The sequence below is a fragment of the Ornithodoros turicata genome, chromosome 1 (genome assembly GCF_037126465.1).
Source record: "Ornithodoros turicata isolate Travis chromosome 1, ASM3712646v1, whole genome shotgun sequence".
Classification (NCBI taxonomy): domain Eukaryota; kingdom Metazoa; phylum Arthropoda; class Arachnida; order Ixodida; family Argasidae; genus Ornithodoros; species Ornithodoros turicata.
In genome coordinates, this window is record NC_088201.1 from 61,891,946 (window position 1) to 61,902,174 (window position 10,229).

Genomic DNA, 10,229 nt, shown 5'->3' on the forward strand with positions numbered 1-10,229 from the left:
CATACAGGTGCATTTCGATGATGAGGTGGTGGCTTCTTGTTGAATTGTTTAGTTCGGTGGTAAAAACAATGGTGTGGAGACTGGCTTCTTGACGATCTTAAAGGTGCATAGAACATACTACTACTACTTTAGGAATTGTCACGCAAAATATTTCACTTTGGAAACGCGTATGTCCTGAGAAAATTAGTTTACAAGAATGCGCGCAGCGGGAACTGTCCCAGCTCCCCCTCGAGCGTGTGACGTCAGCTCATCCGAGCAATTGTGTAGAGAAATACGTATGCGACAGCGCGGAGGCGAGGCGACATGTCGACTGCTCAGTTGGAGTTGGGAGTTAATTGATGACGGGTCTTGGAAAGTCATAACTCCAAGACCTGTCATCGATTGCTCTCTTTAATTATCTACTTCCCCCTCCCCCGATTTCTCTTTTACAGCCATGGATAGTGCCTTTTTGTTGTTGGACGAAGACGGTCGACGCTCGTCTTCAACTAGACCCTGCGTTTTTCTCGTGACGTTGCCCGCCCAAGGCATGGCCAGCTACGGCAAGCAGGTCACCACCACCACTTCAGTGACTTAGGCAAGCCTACAGCGTGCAACGATTTACAAGAGAGTGCCTACCTGACAAACTTTTCTCTCGCTCCGATATGCACCGGAAGTACCTGCTACGTAAAATGACTATGCAGCTATGAGGCAGTGATAAGCGCAGTTGTTACCACGCATGTATCGTTCAAGAATGACCAATGATAACTAGTCTTCAAGATTACCACACATTACTTTTATTTCCTGCAAGCTTCCACGAGATCGTTATATTCAGGATACGTCGTCTGGTAGTAGGCAAGGTCGCCTAGAACATCGCTTCGCTTATTAGTCGCAATATTCAACAGCCATAATCTGACATGCAGCTTTTTTTTTTCGTCCTGATAGAAAACATCAAGAAACAAAAGCATTAGACGGTCGAACTTCCATTATTTCTAACGGAGCACCCGTAAGCCGAGTGTGCAAAAAAAAAAACTATCATATCGCTTTGGAACCCATCCAAAGAGGCAGAAATACTGTTACGTAGGCTTTATTCTGATGGTCTTCATTACAAAGGTCAAGAACGGTGGGAGGAAAAAAAGAAAGAAAAGCCGCCTAAAATCTGAAGGTCGATGACGGTAAGCGAGTAGCTTCCCGAAGATTCCGTTGGCGCAGATGAGTAAATCTCATTGGAACAAGATGCACGCAGTTTTTGCGGAGTATGAAGCCAAATCAGCATTCCCTCGTGTCCATAGCGCTCCAGTGGGTGACTCAGAGATTATTTTGTTCCTGGCGTTATGTGTTCCACGTCCACTATGTTTATCACAGCGCCTACAATAGAATATAACCGGTTACTTCTTAGTGGCAAGCGCCAAATTTCTCAGCAAGAGATGCACTTTGCGGAAGCTTCCATATGTGCTTGCATACGCATACGTTCCTTGTAAATGCATACGCCCATGTTTTGTGACAACATGTTTTCATACTTTGTGTGGTATATCTTGGCACAAATTTCACTTCCTCAAGATCGATTTGAGGGATTCCGCTGCATTCGCTGTCGATATATTGACTATGAAGCTATTTGGAGCTATTGTCTCTTCCAGAGGATACCAGTGTATGACTAACCATTATTATGATAAGGATGATTTGTGCCTTTTAGTCGCGAGGCAACTATGATCATGCGCGACGCCAGAGTGGTCTGTGTGTGGATTCATTTTGCCCACCTAGGGGTTCTTTAACTTGCGTCGAAAGCTCAACGCACGGCTCACCGTATTTGACACCCCCCGCGCAAGACGGCGTGTCCGCCAAACAACTTGTACAGGTTGGGACAAAAGTTTACGGAACACGCGAGCGACGTACTTTTTCTCCGGTGCGACACCCTAGCGGCTGCCGGAAGCGAGTGAGTTCACTGTTGCGGAGGGGTGGAAGGGTGCCCTGTTAGCGACACACAGCGATAACTTGTACTTTCCAGGCACGCATAAGCGACACTGGAACCGCCACTGCGTGTCGCTAACAGCGCATCCGTCCACCCCTTTGAAACAGTGAACTCACCCGCTTCCGGCAGCCGCTAGGGTGTCGCACCGAAGAAAAAGTACGTGGCTCGCGTGTTCCGTAAACTTTTGTCCCAAGCTGTACCCTGCCACCAACTTGCTGGCGCCGTCGGCCAGATTCGATCCCGTAACCTTGTGTTCAATAGGCAGACACGCTACCAACTGATCCACTGACTGATCGGGCAGGTAGGTCCGAGGTAGACTATCGCCCCTGGCGATGAAACTCCCCATTCATCATCTCAAAATAAATTTGTTGTTGTTGTTTGTTCCATTGAGGATCTTCGTTTCTTTTTTCCTTGTCTTCAGTAATGTGGGACAGCAATGGTGAAAACATAACGTCAGATTAGCTTCCTCAGGCATCCAACCTGCGCGCTTTTGCAGTTACAGCACTGAATGACATCAAGGCCACCGAGGCTGGTGATAATATTTATGACATCCATATATACGGAAATTCCGGGTGTACCTCGCAATAAAGTGATCGAAATCCCCGTTGCAAAATAAACTACGGTAAATAAATGTTACCTGACTATAAAATGCACAGTCGCGCGCGGGAAACTGCCAACAGCGAACTTAGACTAACCCGGACATCAAAATGCAAACACCGAACTTGGACTTACGTAATAATAAACTAACCAACGTGCTGTTCCGTCGTGTCCGCCCTGCTAAGCATAACGGCTGCTAAAATGTGGCTTTCGTTCGCTAAAGCGGCTTGGACAGACACAGAAAACCCGTGAATTTGAGTGGTTAAACAGTGATGTCGTGTTTTTAAACACGGCATATCTTGTTACGAAGCATTCGTGCATTCTTCTTGATTTTCCTTGTTTCGAGAACGTGAATTTCGAGATCGGGGATTTCGCAAACAGGAGTATCGAGGTCCTCCCGTCCAACCAACCAAAGCAAACCAAACACAAGAAAAGCAATTCCCCATCATTCAATGGCCGAAATTTGATAAGCGACCCGATCGTACTTTCCTATTGTGCAGGCAAACATCGAGTTAGACATAACGGCGAACAAAGGCCACGTTCTGCCATGTACATTCAACAAATATGCGAATCATGAAAGCTTTATGCCCCATGACATCCGCTACGCAGACGTAGAACATCTCACGCTCGTCTGAGCCACTTCCTTCTCTCTGTTTGTTCGCCGGAATGATGCGAAGAAAATGTTCATGAACTCTCATATCCATTTGAGAATGATGTTTTCGGGAATGACCTAAATTCCGTCGCCTGCGCCTCGGAATGCAACAACACAGCACGGTCGCGAGTCGTATCAATCACAGCCGTACGAGACGATCGGTTGATAGATACGCGAGAATCAGGAAATGTTGCTATACACAGCATCGAGCAAGTTTCGATTTCTGTTCGAATCTATCGCGTGTAATATCGTTTGTATCGAAAAGACAGACGCATCTCCAACATATCGGGGATATCGCGTTTTCTTACCTTGTTGTTAACTACTCCAACGACAAGCGTTCATTTTATTTAACAACATATTGGAGCATTTTCAGAAATCAAGTTTTACCTGAGCCGCATATGAGGTGTGATCCTGCAATTTCTACGTTTGTGACCCTTCGTGGGCCCACGTGTCCTAACGAAATAGTGCTCTTTTCAAGACTTGGCACCTAACTTAGTTGTGTTATTCGACAGGGTTGATTTGGGCGTCGAAGACTGGCCGTATAGTTCTGTGTTGTGGCTTGGTTAGTCTCAGCATTCGTGGCCGGAAAAAATATGCATATCATGCAAAGTGAAGATATACCTCTTCCCATGAGATGCTCCCTCCGCAACCTACAAACCATGTTGCCTAAGGCTGCGTACAGTGTCTGCAGTCATCTCTTTGAAACTATACATAATACTGACCCCGAGGATGGCGCAAATTGCGGGCCTAAAGGATTGTCGTGCATATAACGACGTGCGGGGGAAGTCCATTGCGCAGTGCACAAGTGGTACGCTAGATGATATCAGCTCAGAGGATCTTTCATCGAAAAATATTCGCTGCCATAGCGCGTTTCCTTCATGAAACTGACCTTGCGCGAGAACCTCTTTGATACTGCCATAATGCTTTCTGGGTAGCCGACCACTGCTCGTTTTCTATGTAGGACTTCCTATCAATCCTGCCGTCAACCATCGTGGTCCTTCATCCAATCTCATGTCATCCGCGTTACAGGCATGACGCTGTCCACAGAGAGTCAGGTCAATTAGAGCGAAACCGGTTAACCGCCATCATCGTCACCCCATCTCTACCCCAACCACCCTTGTGGTCACCCATCACACTGCACGAGCTACGTAGATTCATCTGCCTTTTAGATTCTGCTTGCGATGGCTTTCCGGCTCAATAATGCTCCGTGTGATTGCTTGAACCTCGCTTCATCACCTACAGGGTTCAGCAGAGGGCCGCCACTTTTTTCAGCCTCTGTTCAGAGAGGCTTTGATATCGTGTGAGTTACAAAAACGTACCGGGTTAAAATACATGTACAACGTGCTTCTCCCCAGTTTTAAAGTGAATTACACATAGTTCGTTATACCGAATCCCATCGAAGACACCAGACAATGTGTAAGTGCGGTGACCCGGTGTTGGCATGAGACCTGCCCCTATAACCCAGCAACGGCATAGCCCACTTATTGAGCACTGAAACCCGCAGTAATATCTTTGCATCACATAACAGGATAAAAGGATCGAAGTCGAAGGCAGCTCAGCTATTCCGGTAATAGCAGCCAGTGGAATCTTTCAAAACTTTACCAGACTTGCTTAACAGGAGAGAAATTGGTAGAATTGCTAGAAGGAGAGAGAATTGGTAGAAGAAATTGGTAGAAGAACTCAATTCGTAGAGCCCTGGACCGGTAATCCAGAAGATGTGGGTTCGATCCCTACAGCTGGCTAATCTTTTCAGTGACTTTCATCTTTCATCGTTGCTTAACAGGTTCCCCAAACAGCTGACCATTGTACCCTAGCTCGTAGTGACTGACAAATTATTTATTTCGCACCATACAGAAACATGACAACATCAGAGTACATATTTTCAGGGGTAAGTTGAGGACGACGCAGAAGTGTGTGGCGGGAACTAGACGACACGCTTAAGTGGGCCCCAAATGGTATCAAATACAGTTTCAAATACTTCGTGATCTCACACCACGTTGTGTGCACTCAGTCCACTGTGTTTCGAACACCGTGCACCTTCTCCATCAAAACCTACAATACCCGTTTCATTGTTCGTGGGGACGTCCTTTCCCACACTATACGGGCATTTTCGTCGCTAGGATGATTCACGTTAAGCACCATTGGAAACCTGAATGCAGAACTGCGAACATTTATCGGTTCAAGAGGGAATCGTCTGCCGCCCAACCTGAGCAATCTTGACGTGAGGTCCTTCTTCTAACGTCATGTAAAAGCAAGGAGTCGTCGTTATACTCCACAGCAGGCGACCTTGAATACCGTTTCATGTATTGTTATAGCGTGAACTTATATCAAACTGGTGGACCATGTCACCTCACGGTAGAGCATGTCACCTCCTATTGCCGCTACAGCAAAGGCGAGCTCACCATCGCCATTCACGCACACGTATGTGTTTCCGAGGCACCTGAAGCGACGACATGCAGCGTCGATTAACCCGAAACATGAACAAAACTGAACTGTATAACTTAGAAGTTCCGCTTAGTGCCAGACCAGTGTGATAACCACGCTATCCATGCGACTTTCTTCTACATGTCCAAGGGAGAGGGGTTTCAGTACACCCCCTTTTTTTAAGCATCGAAAAATGTAGAGGTCTGAATGATGCGCATATTGCCACATAGCAGTGACACTGTGTCACATCGGTAATGCCATATTCGTGCGTGCAAAATATTCTAACCATCAGAAATTATAATAGTCGCAAAAAAGCATCCTTTCTCCTGGTGCACTTTTGAAACGTAGCGCGTGGCGTTGAACAGCAAAGCATAACTGTCTTAACCCTGGTGTCAAACTCAAACGCAAAGCGCCTCTTAGCAAGGAAGTACGACGACGAAAACCGAAACTCTCCTCAACTTTCCCGTCTTCAAGTAGTCCCGCTTTGCTATACACTAAGACCTACTAGACGAGGCGGGGGTGTGATTGTCTAATACTACAACATTAGACAATACCAGAGCATTGCTATGTGATCCGAGCGACCTAGTTGCTATCATACAGCTCGCGACAGCATAATGTCTCAGCATTTCAAGCAACAACCCCATTAAACGAGCGCTGCGTTGTAGAGCGCGTGAAGTCTGCCATCCATTCTCATCTCAGTTGCTGAGACCATAAAGGGAAAAGCAACAATGACACAGTCTTACAGGTGTCGGTCACTAATAGGGCCAAGGTGGGCTGGTGTAACAACAGCATCTGAATGCATTAGTGCAGTGATCATTCTGCAGAGGGACGGAAGCCTTCTCTCACTGCGTCAACCACACGCTGCGAGACGTGCCACATGACGCCCAAAGAGAACTTATCGTGCTCTATAAGGACGAATATCAAGTCTGACCCGAATAACAATGGCCTATTAAGTGTTCGCTGCTCTTTAGGACCTTTGAATCATTCATCAATCGACATCATTCGACAATGCGCCTTTATGTTACGTGCGATCACTGACTATTCTGTGCAAGCGTGCGGTGCATCGAGAGTTAGGCTAGGTTATGTTATGGCCACGGAAATGTTGGCTCCCACAATCGACGAGCCGTTCTCTACACATCACTTATGCCTGAAAGTAATTAATACATATGCATCTAAGAAGACGCGGAAAGCTAACTATTACTCCTGCGGAAGGATTTACGATGTCATTAAAAATTTCACAAGGGCTCGAAACAGTCTCCATCGTAACTCAACCGGCCCGGTGCTGCCCCCGGCCAGCAGCTTCCTCATATCTAGGAGTCTTCCCGTTTCCTCTCACTCTGTGTTATGGATTTAATATCGATAATATCAGGCACAATGCACAGTTACAATGCACAACAGGGGACCTAAGCGCCCTGGGGCCCCAAAGAAATAGCGTCGTCTCCACTGCGCGCAGCCCAGAACCCGTACTGTGCTTTGGGTTTTGCGTGCGCACGCTATTTTTCGAAAACAGCGTCTTGCCGAAGCTGGCTTACCTCGTTGCCGCGGCCAGCCAGAATCCGCGTGAGCGAGCGTGCCGTCTGCAAACGGCTGAAAACATTTACAACAGCAACAAAACATTGGTTTTACAGCACCAATTAGTTTTACTGCAAACGAATCAATATGTTTACAAGACTTTCTTTATTTCTTTTTCTCTTGGAAGTCTTGCTTGTTGACCGTAGTGGCGCTGCAAGCGAGGAACGCAAGGGCACCGCTCTGTGTTATGAGCACGATACCTGGGTAGTAATGTCATTAATGTAATGAAGTTACAGTAATGACATTACTTTTTCTGGTAATTTGCAATGTAATGCATTAGTTTCGATATCATGTAATTTGTAATGTAATTTAATTACATTTGGGCAGTAATTTTAATGACATCACTCATTACTTCTTACAAAAGAATCGAGTGTTCAGGTCAGCGGTTTGTGGCATCGGAGAATCATCCATCCTACGGACAATCTTGCTGTTGTCGTGATACATTGTGTCATCTTCGTCTCTACATTGTGGAACGATACGTCGTACGTGGCACACTAGCCTGACATATAGAAGAGACAAATAGAAGAGTGTGATTAAGGTCGCAGTAATGACCTTGTAATATCATTACTTTTTCGTTGTAATTGTAATTTAATTTCATTACATTTCAATTGCAGTAATCAGTAATGTAATTTAATTAATTTCTAACTGGAGTAATGAGTAATGGAATTTAATTACATTTTAGAAGTAATTTACCCAGGTATGATGAGCACCCAATATGTGTGCGGGGAGAGGCCGCCCCGTGCATTATCACGCTGGTATTTTGGGTCCCCTATTCTCAAGCACCCTATTCTAAGACCCTCTGATGAAGCTGTTGCCTCACTGCGATTTAGCGTTGCTCAAGAAGCGTAAGAGGGCGTCAGACAAAAAGACAAGCTGAAAGACTAAATTCTCGTGGAAGGTAAGAAGAAGAACTAAGGGAACGAAACAAAACGGGAAGGAACAATTCGAGATTTATCGACAAGTACGTCACCAGTAATAAATTAGGTAAATCGCGTGATATTTTCATCCCACTGTCGGTGCTTCACGCAAACACGAGTCCCTGGGAGGTGACACGGGTTCGAATCCTGTCACCGGCTGTGCTGTCTGAGGTTTTCCCTGGGTTTTCCGAAGACTTTCCAGACGAATGTCGGCACAGTTCCCCCTGAAGTCGGCCCAGGACCCATACTAACCCCCCTGTCCTCCACTCCTTCCTGCTGTCCTCTCTCCATCTGTCCACATCTGTAGGCTGCTCATAGACACAGTTGCTTCGCGGCGCCAACACGGAATTTAAAAAGGAAACACGAGTCCCGTCCATCGTTATGGGAGAATGAACAGAGCTCAATGCAAAGTTTCTCGACAGAGATTTTAACTATTCTCTGTTTATTTACATCCACGGTTGGTGGCAATATCGGAACATTATTCCTTTCTAGTTTTCCATTTCTCCCAAGATTAAGACATTGTTCCACAGACACAGGACGTAGCATCGCGTTCTTAGCCTTTTTCCAGTCCTCCAGGTAAGGAAAGAGCTGGCAGTGAAACAGCTTCTATGGGACGCCCCGCATGCAGCTCCGAGTTGTGTGTACTTCAAAGTGAGACTCTAAAAAGGGGCGATTATCTCAAAGACCTCGCCATTGCAGTCACGCTATAATTTGCAGAATTGGCTAAACGCGAATAATTAAAGCTTCTCAATGTCACCATCCGCAATGCCCCCTGGTAAAACAGTGCGTGTCAGATATCGTGAACGAGGGTTGTGTTCACGAAACAGTCACTATATGAGCGTCGTTTGTAACGTCCCCTGACCTGTGGGTTAGGAACCGACTAGAACTGCATTATTATTATTATTTTTCTCTACATTTTCCTTCGCGTTCCTGCCTTCACTTCTTCCTCATACATCATTAAATGGCACTGCAATTTCGAGGGAATCTATACCACCTCAAACATAGGCATTAAGTCCTATTTTACCAATACGACCGTTACCTTGCCACTAACCTTCTGTATTATGATTGGATTGCGTTGGAAATAAAAAAAGAATAAAAAAGCAGACTTCTTACGACATCGCCCCGTGTGGACCTTCCGCCTCGAGCATTTCATCGATTATGTTGGCATGTCTTTGAACTTTGTTGGACTGACTCAAGTTAAGACTTTTTCTAACACTCCAGTCATTTTGGCTCTCCTTATCATTAGATCTTTCCGATTACAACGAAAAAAAAAAAAGAGAAACACTGGCTATGTTTAAAGAAAATTTAAAACAAATGAATTGGTTGGTACCCGGTATAAAAAGGTGTGACGTGTTTCCCTTTAAATTTCAGATGTTGACCCAATTTGAGCTGGCTCCACCAACACTGGTGGCGAGGTTCACTACCAGAGTTCTCGAAGGAAGTGTTTTCCACGAGAGTCGTCAGGAAGGAAATCATGGAGTGGAGCACAGCATGGCCGAAAGACGGCTGGCCAGTTTGCTCTACTGTAGGGCTATACAAGTGGCTTTTGCTTTAGAGCCCACCAGAAGCACTGATGCCACAGAAGGGACTGCAAAATATTTACATATATCCCGCACTTTGAATAGCAAAATCGAAAACGAGTTTGGAGCGAAAGTGAATTTGATCCGAGATTGACCACAATTAGCTGCAGTGGTTCAAACTGGATGGAATTAGGATTCCGTCCAAATGGGATAAGAAGGAAAATAACATGTGAACCCACGCGCTCAGTATGTACTGCAGAATATAATACACGAATACATACAATGATTGGGGTTTTACGTCGCGAGACAACTGAGAGACGAATACATACAGTACGTAACGCCGAACACTGATTAAGTTTTGCATACCACATAACATAACAACTACATGATGATGGGATGATGTGTTTCACCAACATAATACAATAAGAAAATAACACAACAGAACAACAACAAACAAGAACAACATAACAAACAAACAAACAATAACATAAGAACAAAATTCTGCATCTGCATTCTCCACACTTTATTGGCAGAAGCGAAACAGGTGGATGGCAGAATAGAGAAACACATAGATAGATAAAAGGAAAACATAGAGATGTTAG